Here is a 19,024-nt window from a genome sequence, read left to right on the forward strand (position 1 = left end):
GTCGGTGTACCACACGTCTTTGGATTTTAGGGGCGAAGCTCCTTAAGGCGTGGGTTTGTCCATCCTCGACGTATGTATGTAGCCACCTCTAGTTTAGTTCTTGGATTGTTTACTAGATGGCGTGGCTACCTCTAGTTTAGTTCTTGGATTGTTTACTAGATGGCGGTACTTGTATATGATTAAAAGATGCGCTTGGATTGTTTACTAGATGGCGTGGCTACCTCTAGTTTAGTTCTTGGATTGTTTACTAGATGGCGGGGAGCGTTGTAATAAAATCCGTTCGCTGTTGGCGCGCGCTCGGAGTCGCCCGATGGATAAGGCTGCAGATGTGCGAGCCCGCGAGGCAGAAGCGCTCCGTGAAGCTGCGCGACGCCGCCGCCAAGATCCTGCCGTACGAGAGCGGGAGGCCGAAGCGTGTCGTCTGGCTGCGCGACGACGCCGCCAAGATCCCAGCGTTCGAGAACGAGAGGCCCAAGCGTCACGGCAACGGCGCGAGGACCCTGCCGTACGCGAAGCGGCACGGCTGCGGCGCGAAGAGGATCTCCAAAACGTAAGAGAACGGGAAGCGGCGAGAAAGCGCGCGTATCGGCAGGCAGACCCCGATGCAGTGAGAGCTCGTGAGGCGTCTGCAAAACGCATCAGGCGAGCTCAGCCCCAAGGTGCCGACGCGCGGTTTAAGCGAGACTTTCTAGACGTTGCGTTCGGACACAGATGTATTGGGCGAACTTTCACTGAAGAGTCACGGTTTTACCGATAATTTCCCCTAAGGAGCTTCACCCACTCATCATCATTCACCCCGTGGATATGCTGTGAATTTTTTTGAAATTTGATTTGCAGAGCACGGGCGCGGGCTTCTCGTCTCCCCTGGTTGTATACAGGGTGCATGTTTTTAGGTATAGGTCTTACGCGAATTTTGTCGCGATACATGTGTAAGAGTGTCATCGTGTGGTTATGGCCTGTAGTTTGTGTTGGATACCGTAAGTGTTCGAGAACCTGCCTGCTCGTCGGCGTTAGCTGGAGTCTTTCTCATTGGCCGACGAGGTGTGCAGCAACGTGTTCTTCTACCGTGTTGTGAACACCGAGAGCCAGTAGCTTCTGCGTCGAGGTGGTGGGTGGACAATTTAAGGCTCTCTTGTAGGCTTGCCGGACGAGGGCTTCTTATTGCTCCGGTTGTCGCATGTTGATTGTGATGTAGGGTGCGGTGCAAGTTACCCGGCTGATGACGAGTGCTTGTACTAGACAGGTGGTATCGTTTTCTTTAAGACCAAGGCGCCTGTTTGCGATTTGGCTCATGATGCCGGTGACTTTATTTGTGGTGTGCTTGAGTGGTTGAAGTGCGTGCGATCCACCGCCATCTTGTTGAAGATGGAGTCCAAGGATTCTGATAGTCTGTACGTGTGGAATATCTTGATTGTCCAATGTGAGGGAGATTTGAGGTTGGTTGTATGGAATTTTTCCGCATGTTTTCGTCATCAATAGTAGCTCCGAGTTTTCCGGCGCTCATTTAAGACCACTGTTGCGTGAGTACTGTTGGACAATGTCGGCCGCACGCTCGAGGCCTTCCTGCATCTCGCCGGCCGAGCCGGTGTTTGCCCATATGGTGACGTCGTCGGCGTGCACGCCGTCTATTGAGCTCGAAGATTCATCATCGCTATGTTAAAGAGAGTTGGCGACAATACAGCTCCTTGCGGGTTTCCCTTGTTTGAAGTAGGAAGAGGACGGGTTCTGAGGTCCCCTATGCCAACCGCGGCGGTACGGTTGCGGGGAAAGGCGCTTATGTATGCGAAAGAACGTTGCCCGCAGTTTTCGGTGAGGTTTCTGAGTATGCATTTGTGGCTGACGTTATCAAATGCAGCCTTCAGGTCTAATGCCAGGATGGCTTTGGTGCTGTAGGGAGAGATCTGCTACGTAATTTCTTCGTGGAGTTGGAGGAGAATATCTTGTGTGCTAAAGTGATGACGAAAACCAAACATAGTTGGTGGCAAAATGTTATTGTTTTCTATGTAAGGCTGAAGTCTGTTTGGGACAACGTGCTCAGAGTTTGCCTATGCAAGATGTTAGGGAAGTAGGCTGCGGGTTTTCCAGCTCGGGTGGCTTTCTTTTCTTAGGAATCAGAACGACATCAGCGTGAGTCTATTGTCTTGGCAGTGTGCCTTCTTCCCAGTGGTGGTTAAAATATGTTGTAAGAGCCTGTATAGAGGTATCGTCTACGTTTGTGAGCATGTGGTTCGTGACCTTATCTTCTCCCGGTGTGGTGTTATTGTTGAGGACCTGAACCACCTGCTTGACTTCAGACAGGGTGATTGATCTGTCCAGGTCTTTGTTGGGGTCGCCTTTGTACTCCACTGGCTTGTCCGATGGTTGCTTTTGCCCTATATATTTGTGCCGTAGAGCATCCAGGATATCTTGGTTGGTTCCTGGGTGTTGGTGCATGATTTTCGTGATGGTGTTTTGCGTAGCTGATCGGCTTTTTGTATGGTCTAGAAAATTTTGCAATAGCGCCCAGGTTTTTCCACTACCTAACGTGTTGCAGAGTTCGTTTCAGTTTTGCCGCATGAGTTCCGCTGCGTACTTGGTGGCTTCTTCCGTAATTTGTGCTATCCGAATTTTGAGTCTTCTATTCAATTTCTGTCGGCGCCATCTCCTGAGCATCTTTCTTCGGGCTTGACAAAGGTGAAGTAAATGAGGGTCGAAGGCTGGTTTCCTTCCGATAAAGTCAGCTCCTTGGATTGGCTGGATACGTCATCGTGCAGATCACGAACCCACTCTTCTATGTTGGTAATCTCTGAAGAGGGGCTATTTTCTCTCTGCTTTCGAAATGCATCGCAGTTGACGAAGCCGGTTTTCTTTATGGGATGGTTCTTGCACGTGAGAGGGACTGTGGTGACGAGAATACAATGGTCGCTCCCAAGTGTGTATTAAGAGTTGTGCCATTCTGCTCTTGAAAAGTTTTTCGTCATCGTCAGGTCGGAACAGGTGTCTCGTGTTATGCTGTTACCAATTTTCGTTGGGTAGTTAGGATTCGTGTAAAGGGTCAGACCTTATTAATAAATGAGTTCCCATAGCTTGTTTCCTTTTGCGGTTGCTTTGCCGTATCCCGAGGCTTGGTGTGGCGCATTAAAATCTCCCAGGATGACCACTCCGTTTCTCTTGACCAGTTTCAGGGTTGTAGCGAGTATGTAATCGAAGTCCTCTTTCTTGCCGCTTGGAGAGCTATATAAGGTAAGTACAAAAAGACTACGCTGACCCCTTTCGGTGTCAGGATCTCTGTAAGGATGTGGTCAATATCACTGCCACTGTGTATGTTATACGACTGTACGGTATCTTGCGACAAGAGTGGCTATACTGCTATTTGAAGATTCTGTGGTGTGGGTGCTATAGCCTGGCTGTGATGGTGTAGATCCAGTTTCTTATATGGCTATTAAGTTTGGGTGGTCATCTACGTGTCGTATGTATTGGTGTAAAGCACCGCTTTACAACTAGGTAAGTGTTCCCTGGGGAATTTCAACTAGGGAAGTGTTCCCAGAACACTTCACATATTATAGAAAAGATAGGAACAAACACGGAGGGGGTGTATTCATATTACTGGATGAAAGCATAGCATCCTTTGAAATTGATATGCCATATTCCTGCGAGGCAGTATGGTGCCCACTCCGACTTCGAAATGGTAAAACCTAATCGGTGTGTTCCTTTTACCATCCCCCTTCAGCTTCTGCCGATGTATTGCAAGAACTAGCACACAAGAATGAAACCATTCAAACAGACTACATTGCTATAGCTGGTGATTTTAATCTTCCCAATCTAAACTGGAGCCAGAAGCCCACCTTTCCTGGAGTAAGCGGTGGAATAAATAGTGAAATGGTAGATGTCGTTAACCTGTCTACACTTACTCAGACAGTTATCGAACAAACTAGATGGAACCATGTTCTTCATTTATTTTGTACAAATGCTCCATATATAATGAAGTCCACAAGGGTAATACCGGGAATTGGCGAGCACCAAGCGGTTATTTGTGATATGAACTTGGATTACGAAAAAATTAGGAATACTAAAAATCGACGTGTCTACAATTATGAAAAAGCGAATATTACTGAAATAAATTGCGCCCTTGAGTCATTCTTTGTTGTTTTAGAAAGACGTCCTGAATGTTGTTCTGTAGAGGAGCTTTGGTGGACTTACAAAGAAAAACTTCAGGATCTTCGTGATCGTTATGTTCCATCTTGGTGGTTAACCAAAAGAAAGAATAAAAGCAGACCATGGTTCTTTAAAAAACTGAGCGGCATAAGGAATAGGAAAAATAAAGTTTACAGAAAGTTTAAGCGCGCTCCTATATTAGCAAATCTTGATAACCTAAAGAAAATAACAAGTGATGTGAAAAGTGCAATAGCCCTTGCCAAATCAGCCTACTTCGATTCTGTTCATAACAAAATTAAGCAAAATTCTAAGGAAATTTGGAAATACACAAAGAGGAATCTAAAGAACACGGTTTCAATACCTGTTCTTGTTGTAGGTAATTCTGTTGCTGACGAAGATAACGAAAAGGCCGAATGCTTTAATTCTTATGTTAAGTCGGTGTTTTCGGCTGTACACACACGACTAGATACAGAAGAGTGGCATTTAGTGGGCGAGGTGCCAGACATGAACGCCATTATTTTTTATACAAATGGTATAGAAGCCTTACTTGAGGGTCTCAGCACTTCTAAAGCTACTGGACCAGAAGGTTTGCCAAATGCTTTATTAAAACATTGCGCGCATATATTGTCGAAATACTTAAAACTAATTTTCGAAAAATCACTTCAACAGTGCTTGCTACTCGAGGAGTGGAGAATTGCATCTGTGGTACCATTTCACAAATCAGGGCCCCGAAGCATCGTCTGAAATTACCGGCCAGTTTCATTGACCAGTGTCTGTTGCAAAATTCTTGAGCACGTTCTGTGCACAGCCGTAATTAAACATTTCAATGATCATTCCCAGTTGAACCCCTACCAACATGAATTCCGCAGAGGCTACTCAAACGTTACGCAGTTAAGAGAGTTTTCTCATGATGTTGCGAAGGCATCACAAAATTGAACAGATGTTGGCTGTATTTTTTGGATTAAAAAGCCTTCAATTTGGTCCCTCACAATTTGCTGGTACAAAAACTGTCTCATTATATTATCAATGTTCAAATCATAAACTCTGTTTCCGAGTACCTAAGGTCAAGAAATGAACGGTAGAGTCTGTGAACAGTTCTTGTCAACGGTAAAGTCTGGTTTTGTTGAGGCCACATCGGGGGTTCCTCAAGGGTCAGTGTTGGGGCCTTTACTTTTTTTCATTTATATAAATGATATCAGTGAGGGAGTTATTTCGTGTATGGGAATGTTTGCGGACGATTGTATAATTTATAGAGAACTAACCGCTGAAAATGATGTCCTTCAGGTTCAGAGTGATTTAGACAAAACTCAAGCATGGTGTGAAAAGTGGGAAATGAAGCTGAACCTGGACAAAACTGTGTGTATGAATATTACTAGGAAACAAATAACAAGACGTCTCTCTTACACTATTAATAATAATACCCTTTCACCTGTTACAGAGTACAAGTACTTACGGGTGTACTTCACGCCGTCTTCATGTTGGCATCGGCAGGTAGACTACACGGTAGCTAAGGCTAGACCAGCTCTAGGATTCCTGCGTCTAAATAGCCGTGATTTTCCACAGGCTGTAAAAGCACTGTTGTATAAATCAAATGTGCGCTCTGTGTTGGAATATGCATGTACAGTGTGGGACCTTTCGACTGTGATTGACAAACAAAAACTAGAAAGGGTTCAGAACCTCGCGGTGCGATATGTATTAGGCAAACATGGGAGAAATAAAGAATACAGTGCAACATTTTCAATACAAACATTGCAATGGGAAATATTAGAACACCGCGGAAGCAAGCTCTGTCTGAAATTATTCCATGAAGTATACTTTTCTAAAACGGGTGTTCCGCGATAACAGTGCATTGCATCGCCACATTATAAATCAGCGCAGATGGTCCATGCCCACAAAGTGCGAGAGTAGAAAAGCCACACTGCATCCTTGCAAGTTCTTTTTTTCCAAAACTATCAGGCAGTGGAATCGGTTATCGTCAGCAGTCGTGTCGCACATCGGAAGCAGCTCTTTTTACGATGCTTTGTCCGAAACTGTGCTATCAACCAAAAACAACTGATGAGTATGACAGGGCTTTTGTGTGTGTGTGCGGGTGTGTGTGTGTGTGCGGCGGAAGTATCTTTCTTTTTTTTACAATGTGCATTTTTGCAACAACATGAAAATGGGTTTTCATGCTGTTTTGTGGCATAAAACTGCCCAGGGAAATGCGCCGTTTGTCCAGTTTTTAATGTGTGTAGTACTGAATTATATGTACCTATATTCTTTTCAATTTTCACAGTGCTATATTCCAGTTGAGTGATTGCGTTCTTTTGTTGCGAATTGATATCTGCTGTATTTTTCATTCTTTGTTTTTTGGTTTGTAACTACCCGCTTCCCCCCCTCCCCCGCTTTAATGCCTCCTTGGCGCTGTAGGTAATAAATAAAATAATAATAATAGTTGAGCTTGGAGAACCAACGAACAGACATGGAGTTTCTTTATTCTTTTAAAATTTTATAGCCGAATAACCATTCTTTTTATCCTGTCTTGAACGATACATCCACATCTCCGCTGTTTGTAAATCGACCATCCGTTCCTCTGCCCTTTTCACTTACAATGAGAGAGAGAGCCTCGAATCTGAGCGCTTCGTTTTTAGATGAGTACAGATCATCCTTTTCAGATATTTTACCTCCTTGGAAGGTTCGCCCTGTGTCCTCCGACCTTTCTTTTATGAAACTTGACAAAAAAGGAGTACGGCGAGCTGCAATACTGCAGCACTTTCTTTCTTTGCAGTTTAAATACACATGTGCAGAAATTTACAATGACGCTTCTAAAACATCCACTATTGTGTCGTGCGCTGCTCATGGTCGAACTTTCAGTGCAGCCAGAACCATGAGCGTGCACACAACAATTCTTTCAGCAGAAGCGTATGGAATTTTACTGGTGGTACGACACATTCTTGAAAATCAAATTCCCAGTTCCCTATTCTATACATATTCCTTGAGTGTTGTTCGCGCACTATCATCGCACAAGCCCCTCAAAAACCACATAGTTAATCTTGTGTTCAACACCACTATGTCAGTCTATGCGCAAAAGCGTGAGCTGCTCCTCTGCTGCGTCCCACGACACCCTGGGATCGCTGGGTACGAGTTGGCAGACGAGTGGGCTGCTGCTACTGCTCTCGGGAACACTGTAGACATTACAACGGTACCCAAAACAGACCTCAAGCCACACATAAGACAACACTTGCGTAGAACATGGTAAACACACTGGAGTGAACAAACAGACAACACACTGCATGTAATAAAGCCACACTTGGGACGGTACACAGCTGACTCGCATAACAGACACACGGAAGTCGCCTTGGGTAGGCTACGGCTAGGGCACACCCATGCCACGCATTCCTATCTGCTCACGGGATCTTCTAGACCTCAGTGCAGCTCGTGCGGAGAGGCCCTTTCCTTAGTTCACATACTAATCACATGCAAGGCACTTTACACCACACGACGCAAACACTTTCCAGAAATCTCTAGACGACAAATTCCACTCCACCCATCGCACTTCTTAGGCGATGAACCAATGTTTTCTGTCAAATGAGTATTTAAGTATTTATCTGAAGTTACATTTCTGAATCTCATATCAAAACACGCATAATCATAACCTAGCCCTCTACATCAGCCATGTCCTTTGTCTTTATTCGTTTTTACGTCTGTTGCTATTCAATTTTTGTATTACCCTTTAATCTGTGGTAACTAAACATCGGTTTTTGGCGCTCTTTGCCCTAGTTGGCCTTGCGCCACAAAAATACAACCATCATCATCATCAGCCTGTCTGTCACATCAGACATTCCGACAGGGTGTGTCAAACCGGCGGTTCAACGACGGATTTAGATAGAACGTCATCTAGAGAACGCCAACTTGGTTACCGCACAGTACACAGTAAAGGAATAAATGTACTAGTGCAGGCTGACAGAGGATGGACCTCCTCGGAATGGAGGGAAGCGGAGAGCGAAATATCTTCAAAAAACGGCTTAGGCATATTGATAACCCGAGATGGACCGCCTTGTCCTCAGTTTTTCTGTCGTTTTATTCTCGAGTGTGCTAAGCAAAAGTGTTTCCTAGTGCAAAGTGCTACGGTATATTTTCATACAAATTGTGGAGACACAGCACACGAAAAAGCCGAGAAGACAGGCGAAAGTATATGGGACTATTGAGCACAACTAAAATATTGAAGACTACTTAAAAGAAAAACAGAGAGTCAGCCGCACTCAACTAAAGAAAAGGTCCCAGCAAACCGAGGTATTAGATATCTAAAAAGTGTGGAAGCGGAAACGTTTTTTGATAGCACTAAAGAGCTTTTTTAAGCCGACCCCGCTTGGGGCTCCTTGAGTTATCTTGGTGATGGTATTGGCGACACCACGGACCCCGAGCCCCATGCTCATGCTGTAATTTATCATGCGTAGGAGTTGAAAGGTGAAGGGCAGAAACCACAAACGGTGGCCGTCGGAGTCCAGGTCAAGCTCCGACCGCTGGAGGGCCCACGTCAAGCTGACCTGCTGGAGGGCCTTCGGGGTCAGGGTGTAACTGGTATCAGGCGTATAAAAATTGGCAAACTACCCACGAAGCAGACATCTTAACGTCGCCCCTCTCCGAATTTTCAATGCAGGTTTTATCCGATGCACAGTCCGGCCTTACGTCTCGAACCCACGGCGCTTTTTCAAGTGCCAACGGTTCGGGCACGGCAGAAACCCCTGCCGTGGCAGATTTACCTGTGCAAAATGCGCCCAGCAAGAACACCCATCCGAGACCTGCAACACAGATATTTTCACCTTTATAAACTGCCAGGATCCCCACGCTCCATGCTCATGGAAATACGACAAATTCAAACACGAACATCAAATCATCAATGTGAAGGTCACGGAAAACGTCACCTTCCCAGAGGCGTGAAAGATTGATTGATTGCAGGTTTTAACGCGGCGACGCAACGCAGGCGATGAGGCGCATCGTAGTAGAGGGCTCCGGATGAATTTTGACCACCTGCGGACCTTTAACGTGCGGCAAAATCTCGTACACATGGCTATTTTCGCTTTTCGCCTCCATCAGAAAAGCGGCCGCCGTGGCCGGGAATCGAACCCGCGACCTCGTGCTAGAGCAGCGCAACACCTTATCCGATGAGCCAGAGCGGCGGGTGTGAGAGAGGTTCGCCTCTTTCTCTTTCCCACTGAGGAGGTACGCCGACGCAGTTCGACGGAGGCGGAACGGTACCTGGTTTTGCCGGGGACCGAGTACCCGCCGTCGGACCTGGTCCAGCCCCTGCCCCTCTGGTTGCCTTGGCCTGTCCAACCCGTCACCTCGCAGGCTGCTCATCCAGAAGCAGTTTGATGACTACCACGTCTGCTGGGTATGCCGCTGCATGCACTGCTTCCTCTCCACCGTCCCAAAGCACACGCGAAGCCACGGAGGAGATGGATACGGAGGCACCCGGGGCTGGTCCCAGCCCTGCCTCGCCATCTCTACCACACGGGGCATTCCTTCCGCCCGCGGAGGTCGCGGCTCCAATGAAGAGCAACCGGAAAGGATGCCAAGTCGAGGGGGTCTGGTCCACAGGGCACCCTCATGTCTTTGGATGACGACATGGACGCCGAGCCGTTCCGTCTTGCATCACAGCGAAAGGAACGGGCTACAGCGTCCAGGTCAGTAAAAAAGGTGAGAAAACCGCTTCCAAGAGTCGACGCCCCGAGAGTCGACACTAAACACGCACATATTCCAGTAGCTCTAAACCTAAATAATGGTAAGAGAAAATACCATCCAATGGAACTGCAGATGCCTTCTTAAAAATCTTGATGATGTCTATAAGTAATGCATTCCGGTAAGCCAAGTGTGATGGGTCTCCAAGAAACCCATTTATACTGCAGGCACACAAATTTCTTGAATGGTATTTAGAAAGGACAGGGATGGTGGTGGCACATCCTCAGGCGGTGTGGCCATCATTGCCCGAACATCCTTGGCGTCCCACGCTGTCCACCTTCAGACCATCCTACAGGCGGTTGCCAACCTAACGATAAGCTTCAATAGGCTTATAACACAATGTTATCTTTACATCCCTCACTTCCAGCTCTCCGGCTCAGATTTCGAGGACCTGGTAGATAACGTACCCGAACCTTTCATTCTGATAGGGAACCTGAATGCACATAATTCTCTTTCGGGCTATGCTCGCGCGGATGCGCGAGGTCGCCTTATTGAGAAATTCTTAACTTCGTCTGGAGCATGTCTTTTCATCCAGAAGCAGCAAACATACCATAATATCGGACACAACACTTATTCACACCTTCACTTTGGTGTTGGATCTGCAGTTTTCTTTCCATGCCTTGAGTGGGGTGTGACCACTGACCCATATGGTAGTGACCACTTCCCCACGCCACTAACATATTTGGTAAAGGCCTAAGCAGTTCATCTTCCCGGAACAAGTTCAACGAAGCATGAGCACTCTGGAATACATATACATAAAGGTAAAGGGCTATAATATAAAATAAAAGCCCAACCCGTACCACATACGTATCACGGGAGACGCCAATCAAATATAAACAAACTGGACCGAAGTCAACTAGAGTTTTGAAGAGAAGGAAATACCCACCGAAGTGGAAATAAAAGGGAAAAATGCTACACAGCGACACCACAGCCAGGAGAGTGGGCCCGGGAGACTCCGCTGATCTCTCCTGGGACGGTAGCAGGAAAGGTTGGGATGAGGGATGCGGATGGTGGTAATAAGGAATGGGTTATGGGAAAGTTGGTGGGAATGGGGACAGCTAGATTTTTGTTCTAATCCTCAGATGTCTGACTCCTAAAATAGGCCTGAAAACTCAGGATGGGCGTCAGAGGGTTCCAATTGGAATTCAGCGGACCCCACTATAGGTTCCGACTATCTGAGCTCCGACATCGAAGAACATGGAGAACCCGCGACGGAGTGACGACACCTAGTCTCCAGACCCCTTTCACAACTAGCCCCCCGGCAACACCCACCAGGTCCCCCGAGTACTCAAGAGACACCTGCCCAGCCTACATAGGTACTAATCCCCCTCATCTCGACGGTTTCGGATACTGGTAAAGCTAACTGTCCGACAGACGGGGTAACTGTACCCTGTACGCATCTGTCGATCCCTATGTGCACCTGAATCACCTATCTTCATAGGAAAGCCTATGTGACTTATAGGGTTTCGGTGGACCTCTAATGTGCTCCTATGCCAACCACTCACCCACCAGGGAACCCTCCCCATACCGGCAGCAGTCATCAGGTGGAAGGAGTAATCCTTATAGAGTACGACCAGCCCTACTCCCGATACTGAGAACGAGAAGCTTCCCTAAGAAGTGAGCCAATCTCTCTTTCCTCGGTCCTAGCAAGTGCGCGCCTCCTAGACTGGTCGCTACTAAAGGCCAGAGACACTGGTCATCATGAGCACCTATCGAAGGCCCTGGATCCTGTTGTCCAGGAACCTTCGTGTCGGCAGCGAGCAGTCGTGCCCGCTTGGGGTGACTGCGGCGGTCCTTTTATAAAGGAACCTTTTTCACCGCTTTTTGCCAAGTTCCCAGAGCCAACCTCGGTAGCCACCCAGGCTGTCCGGGCCTGCCTCCGCGTCCAGCATCGGCTCTCGGGCAGGAACTGGCCCATGCAGTTCCCGGGAGTCGCTGCCACTCCCTTGGGGTTTTGCATCCCCGGGTGAGAACTGGCCCTCACCCACCGCTGCCGTTGGCAACCGACCAAAGCTAGGCAGCCGAAACCGCCTTTGCCCAGCCAGCTGGCAGGGGGACCACTAGCAGGTGGCAGTCGGATTTACAGAGGCATCCAAACTATACTACATGTCCATAAGACACCTACACGTTGAACAGGCAACCCAACTACTCATGGCACACATCCTCGACGCCACCGAAAAGTCCGTTTGCCACACCTCTGGTGACCAGCGCACCCAGAGGAGGCTGTGGTAGAATAACGACTGTAGGCGGGCGCGAGAGGCCCAGAAGAAGCAGTGGGGTATATGAACAAATATGAAGTAGTGAGAGGAACGTGGAAAAGAGTAGAGGTTCCGGGCATTGCATTTGCGAATGCTGTACTCTGCCTAAATTCCGATGTTCTATCAGGCCTTGAAGTGAACCAGAGAACGGTAGGCCGTTTTGCCTTAGTCACGCATTGAAAAACAACTAACTAAGCAGCACAGGGAGACATGGGCTGGGCGTCGTTTCAAGTTCGAGAAGCACAGAGGAAAAAATGTTTTGAGATTAGGTTGAGAGCAATGGATCAACGAAGGTGGGAAGCTAAGGTTTTTAGGTACCTATACTTGAAAAGCGTGGACACGCAGTGGTTAAAGAAGACTAGAAGGCTAACAATGAATTACGGAAAGAACAGTGGAGAATCCAAAACAGCCAACGTATCAAAAAAAGAGGCAAGGCAGATTGAAACGAAAAATCGACAGAAAAAAAGGAAGCTAACGCGTCGTTAGAGATATACAGGGCTGAGAAGTTGAACATCAGAAAGGAAAATTTCGACGATAATTCCCAAGGCAGTCCTTTGCTTTTTGAGGCTAGAGCTGGCTGCTTGCGAAATACCAGCTTTGTGGGGAATTATTAACAAAGTGATGGGGTATGCGTGGCCTGTGGAAAAGAAGCAGAAATTATGTGGCGCATAGTGCTAGATTGCGAGGGTGTCGATCCAGGCCTACATGATGGAAATATTACGCTTCCGGAAGCCCTAAGATTTAAAGGTAGCACAGAGAAAGTTAACTTCAAGGCTGTCGAGAGGACGAGAAGAAGAAGAAGAATGCTGGTGGACAAAAAGCAGAGAGGGGAATATTGCCTTGTTACAATTACCACCTGTGACAGAAAAGCAAAATATTTTGTGCCTATTAAGGGTTTTGTGCCTGCCCGAAGCAGCACCATTATTAAAACAAGACTATAAAGGTATATTAGTCCTATTCTGTAAGATGACATGTCATCCCCCCGCTACAAAGGGGAAACCAATAGCAATCATCAATCTTCATCGGGTATCCTTCGTCGCTACCCCACGTCGAGAAACCTGCTTTTGTTCAAAATGGCAAAGGCGTGAGGAACACTTGCGCGCCGGGAGGCAAAACGAGATTGTTGGCGTTCATCCCATAACATCAATAAACTTGTGAAGCAAGGGGTTTATATTGGTCGACCGATTCGATCACCATGGAGCGAGGGTAGTTCTTCGGTTTAGGAAGCGAGTTTTAAACCGCTGGGAAAGAGACTGCGGTGTGGCTCCTTTTCGGCAGCCGATCATGTTTTGGGAGGGGTTTAGAAAATACGATAAGCAATAGTATAAAAACAGGGGACAGGGGTACGTTCTGGTGACTGGGGTGGCGAGGGTGACGTTGGTGACAGGGGTGACGTTCTGGTGACAGGGGTGATTGGTAAACAGCCAGGGAGTACATCCGCCGGAGCTTGACCATGGCTCCTACAGCCACCGTTTGTGGATTGTGCCCTTCACCTGAAAACTCTCAGCCAGAGTAGGATACAGCTTGAGTATGGGGGCTCGGGGTACGCGGTGTCACCATTACCGTCACCAAGATTACCGGCCCCGTGAGGGGTCAACTCACAGTTGTGAAAGAGGGGTCGGTAGGGGCGAAGAGGAACGCCGGAGCGGCGCCGAGTAAAGAAGGCTCACCGTTATGAATACTTGAGGGGTGAGCGTACACTGCTTCGCAGTAAAATCCCCTCGTAAATCATTGTTTAGAACGTCTCCTTGTACTCTCGTCCTATCTAGTTTGTGTGCAGTCAGTTTTTGTTCATTCATTCATTCATTCATTCATTCATTCATTCATTCATTCATTCATTCATTCATTCATTCATTCATTCATTCATTCATTCATTCATTCATTCATTTATGCAAATCTTTCTCTTGTGTTTTACGTAGTCTTTTTCTGTGGTATAAGTACTTTGTGCTTGTTGGCTTTCATGTATCCAACCAGTATGATTAATGGCATGCAGTATCATGAATCATATCCTACTAGCACAACTTTCAACACGTTTACACTGATTTTGTGCCGAGGTTTGTGATGCACAGCAGCATTGCAACGGAGGGTAATAGCCTCTATCGTACTTTGTTTAAGTGAGTGCCGTGCAAACTGTCGCTTCTGAACTGCTACTACCTGTAGCATGTTACGTTTTATTAATGCTACCGTGTATATTTTCCAGGCACTTATAAGTACACAGAGGAATTGGTAAAGCTGATCCATCTACAACGGCCTAAAGCATGCGCAATTATAAGCACAATTTATTCGATACAAGATAAGCCTCCCGGTGGTAAGTGCTTTGATCGAAATATTGGTAGCAAATGCTGTTTAACTGCATTCAGCAAGTAACTTGTGGTGGAATGTTGCTCTTGCCAAATCTTTATGACACCCTAAGTGCACGTGCCTATACCAGCGTTCCTCGTCCGATAGCCGCTGGTATATCAAAGAAACCTTCTGGGCTGCTGTTCCTCTCCATAGCAAGATGAAATGTGTTGGGATATTTAAGTGGAGAAGTTCAGCGTCAAGAAAATGCGATCGCGGTTTACACATTGTCGATTGCTGAGCAGGCTGAAAGGGATCATGGCCAATGGTGCTCAAGATACTCAGGATACTCAGGAATATACTCAGGAATAAATTACAGTGGAGCCCCGATAATACGACTTTCAAGGAACCGTTAGAAGGCGTCGTATGACCGGGGTGGCATACGACCGGGATGCAGGTAAATGCTGGCCTACTAGGTGGCCTCACGCAACAGAAGGGCTAAGAACTTATTTAAGCTACTATATTTAGCGCATTCTCACGTGATTTGCGTACGTTTACTGAAACCTCAAGTTAAACAGGAGGCACAACGCCTGCATTGCACAATGCCTATGTTGTGCCCCCGTCCCCTGTACGGCGTCCAGCTAGCCTGCCAGCCAAGCGCCGTGCGCTAAGCGATATAAGGCCGACGTGGTCCAGTAAATTAAGATGGGAAAAGGCGAGTGTGAAACTGCCAGCTCCAAGCAAAACGAACGATAGTACAAGGCGAAGATGAACAAAAAGGGCCCATGTCCCCGGGAGGGGGACTCGAGTAAATGCGTCGCATAGGGGGTGGGTGTATTGCGTTAACGTTTAGTGTTTTGGGAGTTGGTGGTAGTGAATGCGTTGTATCATCAGCTTCTTTACGTAGTTTGAATGAGTCAAGGATATAAGGCGCGTTCGTAGCCTTTCATTCTGTGTCGGTTTTGTGGCGCAGTGGGAAGAGCACCATGTACCTCGCGTTCCGCCCACAGGTAGTGAATGCCTTGTATCAGCAGCTTCTTGACGTAGTTTGAATGAGTCAAGAATATAAGGCGCGTTCGTAGCCTTCCATTCTGTGTCGGCTTTGTGGGGCAGTGGGTAGAGCCCCATGTACCTTGCGTTCCGCCCGCAGAGCCGTGGGATCGAAACCAGGCGCCCGTAAGTATTTTTTTATATAGTGTAGGGGGAGGGGTGCGGACCTGTTGTTGAGAGCGAGGAGGGTAGCGTGATGCGGGAGAGGAGGAGTGGGGGAGAGGGCGCACCTGGAACGGCTGTTGCGGACGCCGAGGCACGCCAACGCCGGGTGACATCGTGAGTTAAAGAAATGCTCTGCATTTAAAAAGCGGCAATGATGTACATGGTGGACACACCCTTTGAACAGGCCCGTGCCGTCGCTATTGGGTCATAGTGCTCAACACAGCTGTTTTCGTTTCCCACAAGACGCAGCAACGCGAAATAGGATAATTCAACCTTTACGAGTAAAAAGTGTTGCGGCGAAAATAATAGCGAGGTCTTGCTACAGTGACCTGCTGCGGAGGTGAGGGGAAGACACAAAATGGCGGCGCCTACGGATACATGTCTCCACCCATCGCCTCCTGTAGTTTTCTCCACCCGTGCGATAGACGCGCGTGAATTAGGGCACTCTAGCAAACAGAAGAGCGAGGGACAACGCGGCTTTGGAAGCGACTGAAAAGCATACAGCAGCGATATAGGGATTTCGAGCGTCCTGAAATGAAGAAACTTGGATGGAGCTGGCGGGGAAGCGGATGTTCGGTCATCGCCGTGGGGTTGCGTCGTATGTGTTTTTGCGTCTGTCGGCGGCTCAACAGGAGCTTCAAATTCACGGTCCACCTGCCACCTTCGACTTCTCGCGGTTGGCGCGTTGGCGTACTGCTGCTGCATTGGGCCGTCGCAGGTTAACTCCTGCTCACAAGTACCCACCTGCTTGCTTGCGTCTGTTCAGTAACTGGTCTGACGCGCCTGCGAAACTTTGCACATCAAAGGGCGTCAAATGGGGGTTAAGAATAAAGAAGGCCAGGACAAGGCGGCAAAGAGGTGTAAAATATGAGAAAAGCGTCGATTTACCCGCTCCAGGGTGGGTCGTATGAAGCGCCCACGTGCATACGAACGTCATATCATCAGTTTTTAATGCATTGTTTTTATGGGGAGTTTGCCGGGACCGTGATGGTCCGTCCTAAGAAGCGGTTCGACGTAAGTCCGGGGAACGTATCAGCGGTGTTCCACTGTAAATTTCTGAATGAATTTATTCTAAAATTATTAAAATTTATTACAAATTTATTGCTTTTTTGGGCCACAAATTTTGACGTAGGTAATTTGTTACATGTATTTGCTTAAAACTAGCATCAATGACGTGGTTTTTAACCAATCCAATAAAAGCCTGTTTTCCCCAGGGGAAGAAAAGCTTAACCGAGCCATTCTTTTTTTGAATATGTAACTATATAACAAATCGGAGCCGCCGTTTACACGATGTGAAAACAGTGTTTTACGGCGGATCTGCGTATGGCTACCACTGCAGAACACATGACAGTTTTACTGGTCGTCCTCTTTGACACAGCGTCTCTTCCGGTGGAATTGTATTGTACAGAGTAAAAGAACAAACTCCTATTTTCCGCAGGACCTAAGTCCACCTCCTAATATGAAAGTTCAATTCCCTGGATCCCACAGTACACCAGAATGCCGGTGCGGATCCGATGCCCCCTTTTTTTTAGAGAGGTTCCTGGGCAGCCTGGATGTTTACGGTTTACTGTCGGCGGGGCAGACTGCCAGACCTCCCAGGAGGTGATATAGGCGAGGGATGGGTCAAGACATGCCGGAGTGCAGTCCCAATAAGAATGAGAGATGGATGGGTAGGAAGAACGGGTGGGACAGGAAGGGTGGCCAGGGCACCTATAGATGCGGTGAAGAATGTGATGGGGGGGGGGGGGTAAAGAGGTTTGAGCCTGCCGAATGTCACGAGTTAGACGGGGACTAGGGGGTGGGCACAGGGTGCGTTAGAGGCGTGTGGCGAGGCGGCGATCGAAGTGCGACAAAAGATTGACCATGAGGGCATAAAGCTCAGGGATTGCCTGTGGAGCAGTGAGGGGGAGCGGTAGGGTAGGAGAGACGGAAGGACCAGGTGGAGCGAGAGCGTTACGATAGGTGAGAGATGTCGTGATTGGCGTGGCAAGAGGATGTGCATGGTTGGTAAGTGGCCCGACGGGAGGCTGCTAGCTCACCTCCCCCTGTTGTGCTTGAGTATCACCTGGCCGGCGAATTCGAACATGCTGGGAAAGTATGTGCGGAGGCGAATGTCGGTGTCTTGAACGCGTGCGGATTGGAGTCCACGAATCTTGGTGAGCGCTGACATTCAAAACGTGTAGACAGATATGATGCTTTTGTCCGGTTGCGGTAGGCGAACATTCTCACGGGCTCGTGCTGTCGGCGTGTCATGTCATCGTCGTCGTAATCTTGGTCTCATGTAGTCACGTAGACAACGTTTCGTAAGGCCTAATAAAACAGCACGGGGGCACTCGTTTATGCCTCGGACTGAAACGTTTTGTAACGCATACTAACATCACCGGGACACTCGTTTCCTCCTCTTGCTAGAACTCTTCGCGCTTTAAAACACGAGACTTTTACAGCAAAGCCCCATACGTCTCGAGCGCTGCCTGTAGAGACACCACGAAAGTCCCCCTAGCGCCCGTTTTGACACCAGCCGGGGGAGACTCCGGCCCGTTTCCCAGAGTTGCCGCTGATTTTGGGGCACGCTCGCAACATAAATTTACTCCCCGCATGCGTTCGAAACACATATTAGTGTGGAGCGGCTACTCTGTTCGCAAATGTGATGTATTTCATCATCATCATCATCATCATCATCATCATCATCATCATCATGAGCTTGTTTTTGCCGACTGCAGGACGAACGCCTCTCCCAAAGATTTTCAGCCACGCCTATCGAGTGCTAGCTCAGTCCATGTTTCCATCCCCAAATTTCCGTAGCTCATCTCGCCAACAAGTTCTCGGCCGACCCCTACTGCGTTTGCGGTCTATTGGCAGACAGTCTGTCACACGGATGGCCCACCTGTTGTCCCTCATTCGCATTACGTGACCAGCCCATCCCCATTTCCTTCGCAAAATTTGACCTTGAATGTCATCCACCTTGATCTGTTCACTAATCCATTCGGCTGTTTTCCTGTCCCTCAACGTGACCTCTAGCATTCGTCATTCCATGGCCCGTTGTGCCGATCCAAGTTTGGTTTCAAGTCGTTTGGTGAGACCCCAAGTTTCTGCCCCATAAGTCATTACTAGAAGAACGGATTGATTAAATACAAACTTTTTGAGTGACAGGGGAAGCTTACCAGTGAGAATGTTGGAGTTCTTACCAATCGCAGCCCACCCCATGCTTATCCTGCCGGTAATTTCCGGTTCATGGTTTAGATCTGCAGCTATTACTTGCCCAAAATATACGTATTCGGTGACTCTTTCCAAGTCGTCATTGTCTACCGGGAAGTGATGTATCTTGGCGTGCCGATTGGACATTACGTTGGCCTTTTTCGTGTTCATTTTTAGGGGCGAAGCTCCTCTTGCTCGGGCCCTGTCCTGTCCCTCGTTGC

General features: G+C 47.9%; 1 long non-coding RNA gene across 3 annotated transcripts in view; it reads left to right on the forward strand.

The window, feature by feature from the left end:
• The window catches only part of LOC144148067 (uncharacterized), a 97,687-nt gene that overhangs the window by 53,716 nt on the left and 24,947 nt on the right, over positions 1 to 19,024 (forward strand). For all 3 annotated transcript variants that reach the window (XR_013317955.1, XR_013317954.1, XR_013317956.1), the window contains one exon: positions 14,314 to 14,421. This is a non-coding gene — a long non-coding RNA (uncharacterized LOC144148067). The remainder of the gene's footprint in view (positions 1 to 14,313; positions 14,422 to 19,024) is intronic.

The sequence above is a fragment of the Haemaphysalis longicornis genome, unplaced genomic scaffold, assembly GCF_048455015.1.
Source record: "Haemaphysalis longicornis isolate Haplotype H1 unplaced genomic scaffold, Haemaphysalis longicornis Haplotype H1 scaffold_75, whole genome shotgun sequence".
Taxonomy (NCBI): Eukaryota; Metazoa; Arthropoda; class Arachnida; order Ixodida; family Ixodidae; genus Haemaphysalis; species Haemaphysalis longicornis.